The sequence below is a fragment of the Calliphora vicina genome, chromosome 1, assembly GCF_958450345.1.
Source record: "Calliphora vicina chromosome 1, idCalVici1.1, whole genome shotgun sequence".
NCBI classification, from domain to species: domain Eukaryota; kingdom Metazoa; phylum Arthropoda; class Insecta; order Diptera; family Calliphoridae; genus Calliphora; species Calliphora vicina.
In genome coordinates this window covers 120634320-120657010 of record NC_088780.1, presented here as the reverse complement: position 1 = coordinate 120657010, position 22691 = coordinate 120634320, and the positions used below count along the sequence as shown (strand labels likewise).

The window sequence follows — 22691 nt, the reverse complement described above, 5'->3', positions numbered from 1 at the left end:
TTTTTAACTGAACACATTATTTTTTTTATTAATTTCCTTATACTGATACATTTAATTTTATTTTTATCTTATTTAGTTTGTCTTTAGCACGTTTATTTGTTTATTTAAAAAAAATTTTGTTTATAATTTATTTGATGTTTTTTTTTTTAGTTGTAGTGTGTTAACAACTTCTTTCTTTGTTTAAATCTTATTAATATTCATGATTGTGTTTAATTCATTTAATTTTGTTTGTTTAAATTCTTGTTTCTTGTTGCGATAGAATTTATTTTCAAGAATTTGGGTTTTTTAGAAAGTGAACTTTTTCTTTAATTGTTGTTGTTTATTTTTCGTATACATATAAGCCAATAACGATACAGTTAAAGTAGCTGATAGTGATAATAAAATATCAAAAAAATAACTAGTTTCTATTGGAATTCCATTCAAATTAATTTGATAAAATCACATCTTTATTTATAAAATATGCTACTGTCAAGTTTGACACTAGAAAACAACTACAAATAATTGCCAATTAAACAGAAATAAGGAAAAATTATTCGATTTTAAATGACTACACATTCGTTTTAAAATTTCCTAAATAAATTTTTTTATTTATCTTGATTTAACCACAAGTTTTAAGCTAAATATTGTTTCAATGACCTTAATATTTTACTTCCACTTTGTAACCCAGCCAAATGACCTGAATATCGATAATGTATATATCTTTAAATATTTAGCAAAAATATATGCAATAAGGCCTCCGAAAATTCAAAATGATTTCAAATACGTACCATTATTCTCAACTCATTTTTAAATACAATTAATAATATACACACTATATACGTATATTTTGAGAATAATATTTGTAGTCAAAATTTTCAAATCCAATGAAAATGAATATTCTGAATCTGAGAATTAATTCCCCTAATTATTGAGAAATCTATTTTCAATATATTTTAAACGCTTCGTGTCTTCGTGTATTCGAGCAAACAAGTTTAAATTAAGTCTTATGTTTGAGAATGATTTGAGAATTACAAACACTTTTTAGGTGTGAGAAATCATTCAGAATTGTGTTTGTTATCGAATTAAAATAACATAAATTTTCGATCAAAATTAAACAAGTTTGACAAATGCCATTTTCTCAACTTGATATCAAATGTTATTTTCAAAGCTCACATGATAAATATCATGAATTCCATAAGACATCACAAACTTGGGTTTTCCGATCTGGATCATATTAGAGTCATTTGGACAACTGCATTTTTATTTTTTTTTGAATTTCGAATTAAATCGTGAAAAAAATTTAGAGTTTTTACAAATGGAAGTGTTTTTCTGAGATTCACGATCTTGTAGTTATTAAAATAAAGTAATAATTGAAGAAATTATGTGTATATTTTTTAATAGTTGTATAGTAGCCCGAACAAAGATTTTCATATATTTTGATACAGAATTTAGAAATTAGACTATTTGTGGCAAATATTGGTTTTTTAGGTCTTCTCGTATTTGAAATTTGTTTGGTTGTACAAAATTTGGCCATTTCTGATCAACTAATAATTTTTTCGAGAAAACAAACGGTCGGACATAGCTAGATCGTATTATAATTTTATAAGGAACCATAACATTACATGTACTTTTTGAATCTTCGATCTATATTTCAATAGGTTACAAACGGAATGACGAATTAAAATCATAAAAATATGTTGAAATTTATACTATTTTTTTCTTCTTAAAATTGTGTTAAATTTATTTCTCAACCATTTTTAAACATAGTTTCCTATTCATAGAAAGATATTCACCCCTATCGCGAAACAATATTTCACATGAAATATGTTCCCTTTTCCCATTTTTTGTTCATAAACTTTGTTCACGTGAAAAAATTCCCCATGTTGTGAAATTTTTAGATGGAATTTTGTAAACAATAAACAGCTGTTACGAACAAAATCAACTATTGTGAATGAAAAGTTTAGAGGAATATCACGATAGCTATTTTCCCTTCGAGGAAAATGGATATTTCATGGGAACATAAATTTCACATGTTTTTCACGATAGGTGTGATTGTAAATGTCGTAAAAAATAAATCTTATTTTTTTTTCTATGGACCGTTTTTATTATTAAATTAAATAATATTGAATTATTTTCTTTATTGTTATACATATGTATATAAATTTAATTCATGATATATGTAAATTTGTTTTCCAAAATTCACCACTCTAACAATTTCACTCTTTATACACAACATCGATTAAATTCACTCATTTGAATATTTTTTCCCCCGCTTTCTATACGCTTCAACGTTTAGTTAACGGTTTAAACAACTCAACGGACGGCCAAAGACTGACGTTTAAACAAAAGTGTTTGATAAATTTTAATGCGCTCAAGACGACGACAGACAACACATAAAGAAATCTTGGCTTAAACTTGCATGGCAATAAACAAAAGTGATTGTTCAACCAAAAGCAAATCCATTGTTTAATAATAAAACTTGAAAAAGAAGAGAAACTTGTGAAAGAAACTGGTTCAAAATAAAGATCTCTGCATCTGAACTGTATTATCGACTTTATGTTACAAAATGTGTTGCGCTCAATGTAAAGCTCTCTTTGGTTTAAAAGCCGGCTTTTATGCTCTGTTTACATGTATTTAACACCACGTGCTGAAAAAAGTGTTTTTGTTTACATTTGATTATAATGTTTAGCTAGAGAAAGCAGGCGGAGGGGTATAAATCAAAGAGAATACGTTTGTTTACAAATCTTGCTTTGTTTTTATATTGTCGTAGGTCATGTCAAAGTAGTTGTTTTAAATGTTTTTCTTCGTTTCTATTCGTTTTTTCATCTTTGCTGTATGTATTTTTTGGTAAAAATGTTTCGTCTTCTTATTTTTTTTGTTGCTTACACCAGCTACTAAGAGTTGTTGTTGTTTTTGTTATTATTGTTGTTTGTTAATGAAGACATTAACTGACATCTGTTTGTCAGTTCATTATTATTGATTTTATGTTTGTGTGTATTTTGCTAACATTTTGATGGATTGTTGCCATCATTATTACGCTAATTTTTTTCGGAATCGGTCTCTATGCAAGTACTAATTTGGCAAAAGCTTCTGTTGACATTTTGTTATTGTTTGTTACTGTTAACAAATACATAATAATAAAGTAAAAAAAAAACATGAACCAAACATGATGATTATGATGATTGTGATAATAATGATGATTTTGCCATTAAATTGGAGTCAACATGATTTTAAGCCAAGAACATTAGTTTTTCATTGTTTGTTTAATTATTGATTACTATTTTGTTGTTGTGGTTTTTGTTGTAACCTCGTTATAGACACGATTTTTCATATAATTAAATTTAATAGATTTTCGTTATTAAAGCAAAAAAGCAAATCAAGTAAGAATGTTGAGTTTGTCATTGTCAAATTAAATATCGTCTATTTTTTTTTTATTCATTTTTCAAACACTCCCATAGCAGTGGCAATTGTACTTTCGTTTTAAATGAGATATTTCAGATATTCAAAATTCATATTTGAGTTAATTGTAAAATATTTTTCCACGCTTGTTCTAAGGTTGAAAGGTTTTTTTTAATTTTAACTCAGATTACAGTTTTAGTATGTATTATTGTCGTTTCATGCCTAATTAGTACCCATATTTGAGTTAACTTATTTAATGGAGCCAATTGCTTTATATAGATTTGAGTGACACATTCCATTTTATTAATGTTGATTATGCATATATTTAAAAAGAGAAAAATGTAATTTATTGTCATTAGTTTCTTTATTTCATTACTAATGTTATGAATGCGGCAATGAGGACCCAATACAACATAAATTGAAAATGAAAATATGAATTAATTAAAATTAAAAACAACTGTCGTAAATATTGAAAACACAACATGAATTTAATAAAACAAAAATAACATAAATAGTGTAAATGTCGATAGGACGATTAAGTGAGAAATATAAATTTTAAATACCCTACATAAATGCTTCATCTACAAGACTCAAAACACGACTTGCTGTACAAGAGGATCACATGCAAACCCTGCTGATGAGCGTATTATGGAGTTGTCGGCTGAAATTGATAATATATGTATAAAACACGGCACAGTAGCTCGGGAATATATCACAAACCTCAGTCTGCCGAATTGACGAAATAGGTGTCTAAATATTCCAGTACCATCACCGAACATCAGCAGGAACGTAAATTGCAGTGATCAACCTCAAAGTCAACCGTGTAATTTTTTACTTCATGGACTAAGGCACTAAAGAAATCTCGGATGAAGGTAGGCAAAAAATCCGAATAGCCTAGGTGTTGTCTTCGGCAGCCTTCTTTACTTTTTCTCGCACGCCTCCTACATTAAACACACAGTGATATCTCGAAATATGGTACTAAAAGCTATTTATTATTGTTTTTTAATGCTTTGGTGAGAGACAAACAATTTCAATGGTGATTGATCACAATATATTATTAATTTTTAACAAATTTTATAAAGAATGCCGTATCATTACTTGTGATGAAAAATGGATCCATTACTATAACCGGAAGCGTAAGAGATCGTATGTGAAACCAAATATCCATGGCGCTAAGATAATACTCTGTATTTGGTGGTACCAAAAGTGTCCTATCTATTATGAGCTGCCGAAATCTGGTCAGACCATCATAGGGAACCTGTACCGAACTCAACTTAATCGTTTGAAGCGAGCATTGGCCGAAAATCGCCCAGAAATCTTAATAGTCCACCATAGCAACGTTACGTCACATGTTGCAATACCTGTTAAAAACTATTTAGAAAGAAGAGGTTGGGAATATTTGCCTCACTCGGCTTATAGTCCAGATACCGTGCCCCGCCCGACTACTATTTGTTTCGATCGATGCATAACGCTCTCTCTAGGATACAGAGTATCCAAAATTGGCTTGATTCGTTCTTGGCCTCAAAAGGAATTCATATGTTGCCAGAAAAATGGGAAAAGATCATAGCTAACAATGGCCAATACTTTGAATAAGTTTATACTATATAAATGTTTTAAAAAAAAGCAAACAAATAAAAAATACCGCATTTTTAAGTCATACACCCAATATAAATAATTAAAATTCCACTAATATATAGTATATCAGGGAACATTTTTAGAAAACAACCGAACTGTTCAACAACAATATGAATGAAATGATCTCTAAGAAATTTGTGTAACTGTACTTGCTACAATTACAACAATGGCCCATTATGCTGGAAGTACGGTGTAAACTAATACAAAAAATGTATAAAAATAACCGCCCCTTGAATTTTAACACATTCACACCGAAATGTGCCCAGTTGAAGGAGAAAATAGACATGAATGAATTAATGAAAACGAAACAAGTTTATGCACACGTTTTACATTGAATATTACAAATCGCTTACAGGTGTCTGTCTGTCTATCCATCTGTCCGTCTGTCTTGACATGTTTTGTAAAACAGGCAAATAAATAAACGCTTTTAACGATGAAAGTGCGCCTTAAACATGTTCAAATGAGGCTGGGTGGTGGTGTTTTCTTATTTTTATGAAAACGGGAAAAAAATGTAAACTTGGAAAACAATTTCATTAATGAGTCTCATGTTGGGATTGTGGCGTAGAGAGATAAGATGATTGTAATCATCTTCGTTATTGCCATTGGAGAGTATGTTGTGATAATTAAAAAGAAATAAATTAAAAAACCTATTAATAAATAGTTGTTTTATGCTAATTAAATAAATAAACGAACAATTGATTATGATGTATTGTATGTACTTATGTATGGCATTAATGAATAATTAACCTTTTCCATTTAAATCTTATAAAGTTTTTTTTTTAAATGATGATAAATGGTTCATGAAAATTAATAGATTAATATGTTTATAAAAAAAAATAATTTTTTCTCTAATAATTTGGAAGACAGTGAGTTAAATTACAAAATATATGGTATGGGAACTACTAAGTTACAGTTAATAATACTTAGTATAAAATTTGGAATAACAATTTAGAATATTGTTTACAAAACGGATAATTTAAATACGAAATTCTCCAATTTCTCTAAGATGATCATCTCGGACAAAAAAAGCATTTACTGATACGAATTTAAACTGATGTTCAAGATTTTTAAGGAAAAATTTAAGATTTACTTAATTTGTATCGATACCAAAGCCGAATATCCATGGCGCTAAGGAAATTCTCTGTATTTGGTGGGAGCTGCTGAAATGCCATCACAAGGAACCTGTACCGATTGCAACTGATTCGTTTAAAGCGAGCATTTGCCGAAAATCGCTCAGAATATGCGGCATATCGAGCCCTTAGCGCCAAATTATCGTAAGCGACATTTTTAAAATTTTTGTTTTATTGCAGAAATTAAAATTTTATGGACCGACTGATGTTTTAGCGTTCTCAGAATATCAAAATTGTTAATAACATCAAAAATATAGGGGGTAAGATTTTATCGTAAGTTAATGTTTGTATTTTACAGTAGAAGAAGTGTTGTCGAGTTTAAGTTTTGAACGTGGACCTCATGGGCCCACCAGGGGCGCGACCAAGGGCCCTCAAAGTAGGACACCTCGGGTATGTTACATTTTTAAAACGATATTATTTCTTGGTTTGAGTTTCGATTTCAAAAACATTATACATGTAGAATCTCCTCATCGAGCACTACAAAAAACCTCATCGTAGCTATCAATTATCTATTATAGCTTAGAAGATATTCGCATTTGAAAATTTAATTTTTACCCATCCTACTCCAGTTTTTTGATAACAGCGTTTCCAAATATTTCCCGATTTTCTACAGTTTTCCTTTATTGGACTAACAACACATGTATGTGTCAAATGGAAAAAGAACTGTTTAAAAATAATGACTAAGTCCAAAGTTATATGCATTTGAATTTAAAAAATTTTTAAAAAGCGATTTTTCGCTATTTTTTGTGAAAAAAGAACTTTTTTTCTTTTTAAGTTATCGCAAAAAAATTCTAAGATGATGTATAAGGAATTTCTACTTTCTGAAAGCTAAGTTTTGATAAAATATTTTAAAGGAAAACCAATTTCAAAATGGTTGTTACCGAGGGGACCAGGTCCTTTCAAAAAACACCTATTTTTTATGTAAAATAAAACTTTAGGGCAAAAATTCTCAAACGATATCAAAATATAGTAACCGATTATAGGTGGCTCAATATGTTTCTAATTATTTTCTATAGGGTCCCGATAACCCCGAGCCTGGTATGGATATTATAGCCAAAAAACTAAAAATTTGCATTTTTGGAATTTTTCAACACTTTTTTGGGAATTGCTGATAATAAATTTCAAAATTCGTTTTTATTTTTCCATTTTAAATAGAAAAATCTACATAACTGTGAAATTTCATTAAAAACTATTCATAAATAAAAATTTTATTTCAATTCGAAAAATTTGTATCTATAAAGTAAATTTATTTCTATAAAGTATTCCATGAATTTTTAATTGTCAAAATTTATAAATATTTTTGAAAAAAAGACAAATAGCTTGAACGAAATTATATTATATCGCATCATAACATTTTTAATTCTATGTATAAATTTCAAAATAATCAAAAAAAAACTTCTCCTGTAAAATTTGTGTTTTGTCGCTTACGATAATTTGGCGCTAAGGGCTCGATATTTCATCATGACAACGTTAGGCCACATGTTTAGAAGTTTAGACTTATAGTCAAGAACTTGCCCCGCTCTCTCTGAGATACGCTTCACTTCATAACAGAGAATCCGAATTTTTAAGTCATACACCGAATTTTTAAGTCATAAAAGTTTCCACTTTTTGTAAAGAAAAATTTAAGGTTTACTTTCAAATAATAAAACATTTTTTATGTATTCCTGTCAGTAATTACATTTAAAAGCGTCTTTATTGTTTAATAATTTTAATTATTGAAGCTTAAAAATTAAATTTGTTTAACAGCCTTCAAAATTCCTGATTTTCTTGTCTTTTAAGGTCTCCGAATGAGCAGTCACAGTTTTTGTTAACCCAATTAATTTTAGTTTTTACTTTTTTTTTTTGTTTAAAAACATGTAAGTCAAATGTTAATAAATTTACACGTTGTAAATGTTTTAACATTTTGGTTGCTTTAATTTTATATTTATTTTTCCCCATACTACTAGCCTATACTTAGTATTATTCCTTTCACATTTTTTGGTATATTATTTTTTTCTTGAAATAAGTAACAAAGCCGTCCAATATGTTCGCTCATGTATTTTGTTTAACTATTTAAACAAAACGAAGCAATTGCATTTAGTGTTTTTTGTTTGTACTCCTTTATTTTTGCAACAATTAACGCTTAATGTTTGTACAATGTTGGTTGCGAATATTAAAAATGTTTATTGATTATAATGTAGCAGCCAATGAGCGACCACTTTCAGTAATCCGCTGCTGGATGCCAAATACAAATTAATTTTTTTTTTGGTTATTATTGTTTAATAATAATTATTATGTGCATGTAACAGAAGTTTAAGGTAGTGGATTGTTAAATCATCTAGGATTTAAGGCTCCAACGAATACGTATTCGTATTTCAGTTTCTAATCGAGATGATTAGTTGAAGAAATTCTTTTCATAGCACAGATTATTGCTTATTTTTACTGGTTGTCAAATAAATTCATTCAGAATTAACAGGTAATTGTCTTGAACTGAGTTTTTTTGTATATGCTTGGTAGGTAGTGCAGTGCTGGATAATGCAGAGCAGTCTGTAATTTTGTAAAATTTTTTAATTTTTTTACCTAAAAATATTTAAAATTTGTATTTTAAAGTATAATTTGGTGAAGGTTATTACTTACTTGTTGAGATTTCTGAATGTTTTGTGCACAGAATATATCAATGACAAACTAATTCGAAAAACTATTAAAATAATACCTTACCAAATCATTTCATATTGATTTAGTTCTTTTAAAACTCTGTTTAGTACGTTGTAAATATTATTTACTACAAAATATTGTTACTTTTATTGAAGTTGTAACATTTTGTGCAACATAATGTTATAAACAAAAATATGTATCGAAAGTGTACAAAATTTCAATTGAAGTTATTTAAAGTTATTTTGTTTTTTAAATATGAACATTTGCTCAATAATTAAAAACATATGGCCAGTACTTGAGTTTGGAATTGAGACCTAGATTTACAAATTTGATCTGATAGCTTAATTAAAAACTGTAATTTCTTTATATGTGCATTCTTTGGAATTTGAAATAAGTTTCTTCCGATTTGAATTACGGTAAGGTCGACTACCAAATATTTTTGGCCTATAAATTTATAGATAGACTGTATACCAAAGTCAATTTAGCTTTAATTACACGCATAATTCTCTATGTGTGTTCCTGATTTGATCAAAGAATGGAGACCAAACAAAAAACTAAACAGTGGTCGGGACCTATAGCTACCAGAGGCCGAACGGGATCAACTATTAAGATGTACACAGCTCTAATGTAAGCGAAACTTCATAAAAATGATAAAAAATTAAACAAAATTTGAGTGTGAATAGAAAACACAATCAGATTCGTTTTATAAACCATTACAATTCATTTACTTGTTCCGATCACTAGTGTATTGATTTCTTAATAGTCGAATATATCACTCTATCTTGTTCATCCCCTTTTTAAAGTTGCATTTTTAAACTGCAAGTATAAACCACTTATGTTTGCATTTCCATTTTTTTTTTGTTATTTTTATTGACAACAAAAAATAAATAAAAAATACTTTAAATATGTATTATCCTTTATCAGCTCATTAAAAATCCCATAAATTTCATTGCAAATCTAAATTAAAATGTCCCCTCTGCATAATAAATTAATTGATTTTGACATCTCTGATTATTAAAACATGATCACGTTTATTGTGTAATACCACAAGATAAATAAAACTCAATATTCCATTTAGGTTTTTGCAATGCCCATCCATCAATCCAGAGATAGAGGAATGTTTCTACAGGATTTGTTTAACCATTTTGCACTTGCAAATGCAATCGCAATGTGTGTGACACATTAAATGCTAGAATTATGGCAAACATTTGACTGAATTGAAATTAATCTTAATATCGCACACTACAGTCGGTAATTTTGTAAGGATGACTGTTAGGTTAGGTTTTCAGGTAGCATTTCGTTCCTTGTACAGCTCACTTGGCTCCATTGTTCCCTTTGTGTTACCTGAGGACGATAAAGAAAGTAGAGAAGAGAGAGAGATAAGAGAGAATAGGATCAATAAGAAAAGTTGTAGATGGAAATTATAGAAATTGGAGGAGATGTTTAAAGAGTGCAGACCATCATGCGACACATTCGGGGTCACTATAAGGTTCCATTTGCATGTCCGGTCTAAATAACCATCTGCTTTTTTTTTCTAATAAAGGCATCTTTAATTCCCTCCCAAATAGTTCGGAGAGGCTGCTAAAGGTTCTTTCCCCTAAAAGTCTAGCACGCAGATCACATAGTGCCGGACAGTTACAGAAGAAGTGTAATATGGTCTCTTCCTCATTTTGACAACTTCTACAGAAATCATCAGCCCAATTATGAAAAAAATTCCCCGGGCGTTTTTTCCCTTTTCGTTTTTATACCCTTCATCTTCGTGAGAAGGGTATATATATGAGTTTGTCATTCCGTTTGTAATTTCAACAATATAATTTTCCGACCCTATAAACCATATATATTCTGGATCCTTATAGATAGCGGAGTCGATCAAGTCATTCGAGTAGTTTCGTATTTAAAATCAGCAAAATCGGTCCACAAATGGCTGAGATATGAGGAAAAACCCAGGACAATCTCGATTTTTTACCTATTTTTGACCTATATCTGGATTACTAAGTCATTAATATAGACAATATGGATATCTAATAATAGATATTTCAAAGACTTTTGCAACGATGTATATAAGACCATAGTAAGTTGGACCTACAATGGGTCAAAATCGGAAAAAATAATTTTTACCCGAATTTCTTTTTTTTTACCAAAAAAAAAATATTGAAAAAACCAAAAAAAAAAATTTTAATTAAAAAAAAAATTAAATAACAATTCGAAAATTTTTTTTAAACAAAAAATGAAAAAAAAACAACTTTGGAAAAAAAAGAATTTTGTTTACCTAAAAATATTTAAAATTTGTATTTTGAAGTATAATTTTGTGAAGGGTATATAAGATTCGGCACAGCCGAATATAGCTCTCTTACTTGTTTTAACATAGAATTTGAATAGGAAAAATGTGAAAATGAGGGAAAAAACTCGTATTTGTCGTATTTGTTGTAAGCCGAGTAAATACGACGTGCTTTTAAAGCCCAACGCAGGGCATATCATCCTCGTGATCACACAGTGTATTCATTAGCCCACCTCTATTGAGCAAGCTCATAGTATGCATCATTTATCCGTTGTTTACATATCGACAGCGGAATGCCACATAGGAAGTCTATCTCATCTTCCGACATGGAGGTTCCCATCCTAACCAAGTAGTCAGCAATACAATTGGCTTCGTTATCCCCGTGTCCACGTACCCATGTGAGTACAACTTTCGAATGTCTCGCCATCTCATTTAGAGATGACCGGCTTTCCTGGACTATGTTCGATGTTGTATAAACACCTGCCAGGGATTTGATTGCAGGATTACTGTCAGTATATATACGAATATCCCTACCAGATATCCTGAAATATCTGAGCCAGTTGGCCGCTCTCCTGATGGCAGATACCTCGGCCTAAAGAATACTACATCTATTTGGAAGTCTGAAGGACATCCTTATCCCAAATTCAGGAATGTCGATACTTTCGCCCACTATATACACTTTCTTTGACCCGTCCGTATAGATCTATAGTATCGTTAAGCTAGAGGAGAGACCATAGCAAGATTCTATATTGGACAAGGACGAAAAACCGAAGTTCCTTGGGAAAAAGGGACTGGTGAGGGTGCAGAATTCAATATTATCTGGAAGGATGACTGTTAAGAATATAAAATATTTAGGATTAAAGGTCGGAATAAAATCATTAGGATATTTTTGAATGTTGTGATACATATAATGTGTACAGATTCAAATCTATATTGAGATATATTATACAATACAGTTTCCTGGAAAATTTTTCGCAGCTTCCGGTTCAATATTTTTATGTTGTTATGATGCTCGAGGGAATGTTGTAGAAATGTTTTGGTCACAAAAGCAAAAAAAAATCCCAAAAAGTTCTTGGTATGGCAGGCAATATGCAGTTGCGGCAAAAGAAGCCAAACATTTGTTACAAAGGGCTCTATAAATACCGAAATTTACATCAAGGAATGTTTACAAAAGAGGATACTTCCATCCATAATACTTCTTAATGTGTCCACTAATTTTTGGCTTGATTTGTTATCCTGTCACTATGGTAAGCAATGTCTTGGGTGGTACAAGAACAATAATGTGATATTTGTAGCAATAGAGGCAAATCCTCCAAACTGTCTGGAGCTAGGACAGTGGCGAAATATCAACATTTAAAATTTATATATTGGGTTTGTGATGATGTTTGTCCTAACACCCACCTTAAAGTATACCAATCTGCTCAGGATCACTTTCTGAGTCGTCTGTCCGTCCATGTAAACCTTGTAATCAAACTACAGAGGTCGAATTACCACAGTCGAACACGATCGAATACTTAATCGAACGTGCATTTTTTTTATTTTTGGAAATCTCTTATTCGATATCGAATAAAATGTATAGAAAATTATTGTACTCGATAACGAACCAGTGCGAGACTTTTCCTCCAGGTCGCAATTTTAAAGATAATTCGACAAAATTTGGCACAAACTTTTATATTACTCCAAGTTATAGCTACCATATAAGACCCACATTCGAAAATCACTTTATCGAGCCCGACTATACTTTCTTACTTGTTTTTTTTTTTTAAACAATAAACTTTCGAACGATAAAATATTCGAAAGTATTTGAATGCGCTCTAAGTAAAAACCTGATTAATTTTAAAATGTGTTTTTTGCGTAGGTTAATATCATAGAAGGTCCAAATTCCAAACTTAATCCATGGCCTCTTCTGTATCCATTGGAAGTTTTATTAAAATTGGACTATCCGTTTAGAAATGACGGGTTTTTTTTTATATAATTTTCCCATTGTGCGACGTATGGTGTTTTTTTTTTTTTTTTTTTTTTTTTTTTTAATTAGCGCCTCCAGTTGTTGGTCTTACCAAATATTTTATTTCTATATGCATTTTTCTCACTGAAATATTATTTAAACAACAAAATGACCTAATGCAACACTCAACTTTTGCTGCCATTAAAATGTGGCTAAAATCAGTTCACCAATTTGTCATACAAAAAAATTAAAAAAAAAAACAAATGGAAATCAAACATAATGATAATATTATGTACGAGTTCATGTACAAACATGTTGCATTTATGTGTATTATTGTTGTTGCATACACACATACATACATGCATACATATGTTGTTTCTCTGTGTTTGATGATGAGTGCAACATTGCATTTAATAGGATGGCAATGCAATTTGTTTAAATATTTTGGAATGATACACATGTCAGTGAATTAATTAATTTACTCTAAAGATAAAGTAAAATATCGAGAGAGAAAAAAATGTATGTATGTAGTTGAAATGCAATTTGTGATGTTCATGCTACAATCATGAATAAAATGCTGTATAATTCATACATAATGTACATTTATATTACGTAAGTATCTGCCACATACTCATTGTTTGCACTGAAGATGTACCAATATATGAACAACACTTGCAAAATTTATCTGAATAATAAACAAAATCTTGTGTTTGTTTATAAATGATTTATTTCTTTGTCAATTTGTGTAATGGACTGTCATTCTACAATATGTAATTGGCCAGATATTAGGACATATAACCCGAAGAATAATACTATATTTCTAACTGTACTGAGGGAAAAACGACGTTGCAAAATCGACAACGGTTGGTGTCACTTTTTTTCGACACCGTACGTTTACAATTTGTAAACAAACGGGTACGAATCGACAACGCAATGTTGTTAAATTATTTGCGACGCATTTCAACGTGAGTTGCTGTTTATAAGTGTGTTTTAATTTTATTTACATTAAAAAATTTAAAATATTTTAATAAATAATGATGCAAATAAATGGTTTAAAAACCAAAATATAAAAGAAAGTGTAATTGTGTTCGATTGCGAATTTGTGTTGATGCAGATGAAGATCCAGGCAGAGAAGACCTCCGAATCCAGTGACAACATACAAATCGAAATGGAAACTTATAGTTTTTATATTTAAGTATTTATAAGTATTGTATTAAAAAAATGTAAAAAATAAAGAAATTGTTATTTACATATGTATGTATGTAATTGTATAATTTTTTTGTTATTGACAAAACAATGGAGACATACCGAATGGTTTTACCTGATAAATTTGTGTCATTATAAACATAATTTTTTAATATTATTACATAAAATTTAGCTGAAATAAGTCAGAAATTTCATGGCGATCGGTCCAAATTGCTCAAATCTTCCATATAAATCCCACTTCCGAAATCATTCACGAACGAAAATTATTGAGATTTTAGTATCGTCAGGCTGGATACTTTCTTAATTGTTTTACTTGAATTTGTTTATCTTTCAAACATAGCCAAATCAATTAAAATTTATAATTTTTTTATTGTTATGAACGAAATAAAAAACAAATACAGGTTCATATCTCGAAATTTTAATTATGCATGTAATGTCATCCATATTTTCAAACAAAAAACATTGATCATGGTGCGGTAACAGTCTCCATTGACCGTAACGCTTGCTCCGAATTCATTTTTGAAGAAATAAGATCCGATGATGCCACCAACATGTAAACCGCGACAAATGGTGCATTTTTCTCTATGTAGTGGAGTCTATGAGGTCTGTTGTGGATTGGTCTCACTTCATATGCGATGGGGCCAAAAATTAGCCTTATCGCTGAACGCAATTTTGCGATAAAACAGTCGTCTATAAGTTGCGCGAATCGATGCCTGATTTCCAAAGTAAATTTGAATAATTTGGTAGCGTCAATCTATTCATGATGATTTGACAGAAAAAACTGTTTATAAATGTCAGTATGTCAGTTCATTTGACAGTTAGCCCTTTCGTAAGTTCTATCGGACTTAAAAAACACCCTTTAGAAAACCTAGTAAATTTTAATTTATCTTGGAAATATACATGGGAGATTTCATGTCAAGTGAACCAAATTTTGAAATCGATGTCTTCCGATCTTGTTGAAAAATTGTGTCTGAATTACTATCCAATAGGACTAACCTTGGTGCAAATTTCATCCCGATCGGAAGATTTCGATTTCCCCCACATATACAGAGAGCCTCAAAAGTGAGTAAACACCAGTGAATTCAGCCCTATCTCTAACAAACCGAATCTTTTAAATTTTAATCGATGGATAGATTTTAAGATTTTCATCGTCGTAAAAACAAAATCAAATAATTTGTGGTATTTACTCACTTTTTAGGCTCTCTGTATATTTGGTTATATTTATGAAAACTGATATTACGGAATATAGTTTTCAATAAAAGTTTCCATTGATTTGTCACTGACTGCATGTTTAATTCATTGCTTAAAAGATAAAATATAAAGAAGATAATTGGATTTCTACGATTTGGAAATACATAATTACTTTTTTTGTTTTTCTCTCTCGCACTTTATTTTCCATTTGTTTCATAAATAATGACGATAATGCTGATTGAGGTTTATGTTTAAGTTGTTGCCACTTTGAATTGCAGCATGCTGCATGTTAATCAAAATGATGTTGTTGAGGTTAAATGTATTGCATCTGCTGCCTGCAACAAAAACTACTTGTTTTAACATGTATAACTGTTGCAAAAACATGCTTGTAAACAAAAGTTTTCTACACTTTTTTTATAAATAAATCAACAATATCTGAATTTGCATGTTGCTGACCCGACCCTCCTCATTATATTTCTCATTAACACATCATGTTTATTTTGGAAAATAAACTTTGTTGTCTAATGTTCAATTTCATTAAAAATTAAAATGCCTTTTAAAAGAAAGATAAATAAATAGATGCACAAACATCAACAAGTTTTAGCCATTCAGTTGCATGTTATACAAATCAAAATCTATTTAAGCAAATCACCAAAAATGCATTCATTTACGTTTGTTGCCACTCAGACAGCCAGCCAGCCAGTATTTTCAAACCGTGATAGTGTAGGCCTGGCCTGGCTGCATCATTGTTTATTTTTTTCATTTAATTTATGAGCGGATCATTTGTTATTTAATGCACTGACATGTTTGTCATTTTGTATTTTCTTTTGAAAAGTCATTGACAATTTTATATCAAACTTGTTTATTTTTCTTCTTTCTTTTTTTATTTTCTTTTCAATGTCATAAAACTAGAAAGAAAAGATGAAATGACATTTTTTGTATAAATTTATTACTTTGTGGGATTAACTTTTCTTTTTTTTATTATTATTTTTTTTTACAAATAATGGACTTTTTGATTTTACAAATGTAAATATTTTAGGTGTTAATGAATTTATAATTATTTCCTCTCACTTTTTGTATTATGATAAGCGTTTTATGGGACTAGTAAAAACGTTTATGAGGCGCTTATCATACAAAAACAAACTGCAAGATTTGAAGGTTTATCGTCATACTGTTCCCAAAACCATTTAACAGTATAATGAAAACTTTAATATTGAAAGAAATCCTGGATCAGGAAGAAAAAAGGGTCTAACAAGAGAAGTCGAACAACTATTTCTAAGAACTCGGAATACTTCTATCAGAAAAGCAGCTCGTAAAGTTAAATGCTCTGATTCTTTTGTGCGCAGAGCCAAAGCTAATGCTGAATTGAAGTCGTATAATGTTCAGAAAGTACCAGATCGCAATGCGTTAAAGAACTAAGAAGAGAAGGACGAGCGAAAAAATTTAAGCCAAATTTTATAAAATAGCCCTGTTGTCTGATGGATGATAAAACTAATGTACTGAATAATGCCGGACAAAAAACTAAATTCTCCAAGAAGTTTCTTGTGTGGCAAGAAATTTGCAGTTATGGCAAAAGAAGTCAATCATTTGTGTCTACAAAAACGATTTTTAACTTTCCTAAAACAGCACATTTCTGGCCCGATTTGGCATCATTCTACTATTGAAAAAATCCCTTGATAAACAATAATGTTAATTTTGTATCAAGGGATGCAAATGTACCATCCATGAACTGTCCAGAACTTCGGACTATTGTAAACAAATACTTAAAGAACACAGGACTTGGGATACCTTTGCATATCCAAAATGGTAAAATATGGCAATATTTTAATGTTTAATGAATTTGTACAATATTTGAGTAATTTTAGTATTTTTGGGAATTTTTATATTGAACGGTTTAAGTTTTGTTTAACTTAGAGCTAGTTTCTTACTTGTCAGTTAAACCTAGCTTAACACGCTGTTATATTAAACCTGAAACATATTTAGCCGGAATTTAACCAATGATTGTGTTTCTCACCACTAATGGATTAATTTTGTTAGCATTGCCATACTTTTCAGTCAAATCACATGCGCATTCCTCAAAATTTGTCGTTTAAATATGGCAATACTTTAAATTTTATAAGAAAAAGCAAACCGCGTACATAACTTTTTTTTGCAAATTATAACTTTATAAAAGAAAAAGTGACATTAAAGTATATAAATTGTATATTAAAAATTATATTGATGTTAATAAAGCAAATCAAAACAAAGAGCTGCTGTGCTGAATTGTTTATTTTTCTTCAGTTTGTGCTATGACATTTTATACTTAGGTTTAACTCACCAATGATGCTAAGTTAAACCTAGATTATATAGTAAATAAAAAATAAGTGGGAAACACAATTTTTAGTTTAGTCTAGATTATTTTTATCCCAGAAACTAGCTCTTAATACAAGTATAAGTTGTTTTCGGTACACTCACTATACTCTAGCTATAGACGTACGTTATTGCAAACCTTAAAGTTCTTGTATTTGTATTCAAATTTTCAAAGGAGTGTCCATCAAATGTATTCATGTTAACTGATCTTTTAACAATGCCTTTCCTTTATATACTTCCTGCCACATGAATAGGACCCCCTAACACAATTTATTCAAAAGGTTATAGCTTCTACAAAAAATATATTACGAACTAAATTTTTATTTATATTTAAAGGTAATTTAGATGTTATTGAACACTACAAAAATTGGTTCCATTTATACACTGGTATTGTTTTTATAAAAAATTTTGTAAATGCCTTCAAATTTTGTGTCACATGAATAGAACCCTACTATAAAAAACAGTTTAACAGGATAGTTTGCTATAAAAATTTGTAATTTTATTTACATTTTATGAAAATTTTTACATTTTAAAGCCTTTCCAATAATGCATAGGTATCCATTTTTACAGATTGTTTCGTAAATTCGATTGTTAATAGAATCATACAATGATTTTATGTAATCAAGCGAAATGGTCGACCAAGCCACTTTTATGCCTTCAATAAGTTGCTCTTTGGTAATATACAGCTTTATAGGAGCATACACTTTAGGAGCTAGCCATCCCCAAACATTTTCAATGATGTTAAGGTCCGGCGAGTAAGAGGGCCAATCGAGCACATTAACATTTTGATCACGTAGCCATGTCTTTACCACCCGGGTAGTATGAATTGAGGCATTGTCATGCTGGAATGTCCACTGTATGTTCTGAAAATGAGGAAACACTTCTTGTAGCACTCCAATATAGCAATTAGCGTTCATGGTGCTGGACAAAAATTTCAGTTCTCAGGTATCATAATAAGATATAGCTCCCACACCATAACCCCTTTCCACTCTTTCCACTCACTATGCAAACGATCCAATTGATGCTCCTCTTTTCGGAGGTAATTGAAGCCATCAGGGCCTTTAAAATTTATTTTTTTTTTCATCTGAAAAAGGACATGTGAGTTCCATGTCATGTGAGTTCGACAAAAACCCAAGCGCATATTTTTTCGATCATCGTTAAGTGGTGGTTTTTTCTTAAGTTTTAACGCTTCAGATGTTCAGCATTCGAAATTGCTCGCTGCGTTGTTCTTAGGCTTGTCGAAACACCAGTTTTAGCTGTAATATGTGCAGACGAGTCGTCAGAATTTGATGCTGCTTTGAGAATATCAAGTTTATCAGTTGCCGAAAGTACACTTTCATATTTTTCCCGTAGTTTGACTCATTCCCTAAAAACCATATTTCAGGGGGGTTACTCTCTATTGTGATGCGAAAGGTAAATGCGTTAAGAATACAATTTTGTACTCTGTATCGTCTACGCAAACGCTTTCGCAAAAAGAAGCAATACTGGCACCACAAAATAAACAATAGCGAAGAATGACAAAATGAAATGTCAAAACTTGTAAATAAAAACATTTTAAACTAATTTTTTGTGCGATGCGAAAACGCAATAAAGGGTACCAATTGTACCATTTTTATTTCGCATCGCAATAGAGAGTAACCCCCATTTTCTTTTGATTCGTTCAGCAATTATGAAGATGGATTGTCCATATTCCTTTTAAATTTAAATTTTTATTTTTTCAGCGTCTGTTAAGGTTTTCCTCGACCCATTTCAATTTTTTTTTTATTAATATAACACAATTTGCATTAAAACTACTATTGTTCTATTGCACTTCTTCACTTGCAATAAAGTGACGCAAATAATATAGACAATTTTGGTCAATCACAAAACAAAATATAAAAAAAAATTATAACGGGACTTTTCCAGAACACAAATTTGATCTCAGAGCAAGTAAACATAGACACCTTTAAAACACAAAACAAACCACCGATAATTGTTTGCAAATATGGGAGAGAATTGCAGTTGCACAAAGTACAAAGGGGTGGTCCTATTCATGTGGCAGGGAGTGTATGCTTAAAGTTTCAAAAACATGTAACATGCGATTTTTATATTCTAGTTTAATATGAAAATTATTCACACAAAGAAAAAAACAATACATATCTCGTTAGCTTAGCGTGCAAACGTGCTAAGTTCCTTTTAACAAATTTTACAGGAGACACAAAAAACGTTCTGAAATCCTAACTAATAATTGAAGCAAGTTTGGCGCTATTATGTATTTAATAACGTAGTTATATGTAGGTACTCAATTTCATTTGACTGAGATCATAAGTTTGCAAATTTGGATAAAAGAAATGCACTTAGATCTTTTGCATACCACAGTATAACAACGGGACAAAGGAAATAATTGTAAACGGTTATATTAAAATATAAACATAAACGTTTTTTTTTAATATAAATTTTCCTAAAATGTAGACTTAGCACGTTTACACACACAGTTAACATAACAATATGTTAAATGCAAATTTACTTAGTTTTGTTTTTGTACCAATAATTACATACATATAAGTTTCCCTTTTTTGTTAACCTTTTCAAAATGCACAAAAGAAGTGGTTGGTTTCTTATTTGAGATTTATTTTTTTTTTATCGATATTAATAGTTGTCAACACCAGAAATATGCTGCTAAATACAAAGTGGCAACAAAACAAACAAATTGCTGCAAGTATTTATAATTGGAAATTTATAGAAAAATAATAGCAGAAAATGCTATAAAAAGTAAAAAAAAAATATTTTAAATAAAAAGTGAGAAAGAACAAATAAAAAATACATTTGCCACAAAGTCAAAGGCACAACATTTATTATATTAATGTTTTTATAATCTCTACCAAAAATCTGCAGGTATATAGATTTCGTTATTCCTTTTGCAACACATCTAAATATTCTAGGTCCATATAATAAGTTTTGCATCAAAATTCATATATGAAAAACATTGTTCGGACTTACCACTATATATACAGTGACTGTATACATACAATGGAAACTTTTGTTGAAAACTATATTCCGTAATTGCAGCTTTCAAAAACATGACCTTTTACCAAATATAAATATAGATTTCTAGGATAAATTGAATTGAGCGCTTTCCAAAAATATAAAAATCTTAGAAATCGAATGGGAAAGCAAAAAATGGCACATGTATAAAAATGTTACATGTCAAAGATACTCATCTTTGAGCCCCCACAGCGCCGCCCCTGGAGCTTTTGTAGGTTCCATTTTAATTCTGCCCCACTGTTCATTGTATTGTCAGCCACAAAGTTGGATGAACTGGTAAAATGTTTCTGGATCAAACTAAATGAAAAACTTTGTCCGGACTTACCATACTATTTTCTAGTAATCGGGTGAACCATACAAACGTTTTTTATACAAAATGCACAAAAATCGCTGGAGGTATAAAGTATTGGTGGTAGGTATAAAAGATTCGGAACTGCCGAAATAATTTTTTTTTACTATTTATAATAAATATGGCAGACTGCATTTTTATCCACAAATTGATTTCAAATGTTGGTTTGTTTTAATACATTTTGCTTTATTTTAATAGGAAATTTAAATAACAGCAAATAAGAAACTAAAAATTGGTTTTCATACTCCCATACACTATATTTTTAAAATAAATACAGCCTTTGATGTTGTATTTAACAATGACCTTTAAGCTCGCAGGAACTTTTAAAAATAATTATGAAAGGTTTTTTTTAGTTAGTTTGATTAAAAATTTATTTTTTATTTTCAGGTAAGATGTTTATTAATAATTGGCTCGAATTTTGGTAAGTTTGAAAATTTTGTTCATTCTAGCATAAAACTGAGACATAAGACTACGAAATATTTTTATGAAAAAACATGATTTGTCTATACCCACCATTATAAAAGATAGGGGTATATTAAACCAAATACAAGATCCCCCTAAGAAAATGACTTGAACATGCATAATTGTCTTATAATAATTAATATCGTGATGAAATTGGACATAAACTACATAGTTTCATATGAACCTAAATCATTCTATCAACTTCGGTCCATAATTGACCCTTACCCTCATCAATATCAGGCGCGGATCCAGAGGTAGTGAAATAAGAATTTCCCAAAACCCAAAAGTTTTCATATAAAAAAGGAAAAAAATAAAAATGTAGAATAAATTTAAATTTTTTCCCCCGCCAAATGGTTTACCTGGATAACACAGGTCAACAACAAAAAAAAGGCTTCACTAACCACTATATATACTATATATAGATTTGATGCATCATGGTTACCTGTTTATATATTGCATTTTAATCGGCTCAGTAGTATCGGAGTTATAATAACAAATTGAAGCAAAAATATATTTTTTACGTGAAAATAGCAAATTTTAGTTTTAAAAAACTCATAAAAACGGCAGAAATGGTTCAGGTTTATTGCTTTATCGCAAACCCAAATATAATAGCAACTAAATGAGATATCGATCATTAAAATCGAATAATTATTTTCGAATTTATTCACAATTAAGTGAATTCGCTCATTTTCACAAAATTTGATTTTTTTGTTTGATATACATAAAATTGAGTAGTTAATGTTCTTCTTTCGATTAATTGAATTTTGAAAACATTTTCCCCATGCTATGTACTTTCACATATATATTGCGTTTCAATCGGCTCAGTACTTTCGGAGTTATGATAACAAATTGAAGAAAAAAAATATATTTTTTACGTGAAAAATGCAATTTTTTTTGTTTTATAAAAATCATGAAAAATCGAAATCGGCAGAAATTGTTCAGATTTATTGCATTATCGAAAAGCCACATGTAATAGGAACAAAATGAGATATCAATCATAAAAATCTATTGATGCTTTTCGAATTCACATGTGTTTTGTTTTTGTTAAAATTTTTGTTACAATAACAAAACACATGTAAGATTTACACTCAAAGAACACGATTGTAAGCA

General features: G+C 29.9%; 1 protein-coding gene across 2 annotated transcripts in view; it reads left to right on the top strand.

The window, feature by feature from the left end:
• The window catches only part of qin, a 223432-nt gene that overhangs the window by 118103 nt on the left and 82638 nt on the right, over positions 1-22691 (top strand). The gene's annotated exons all lie outside the window — the stretch shown is intronic.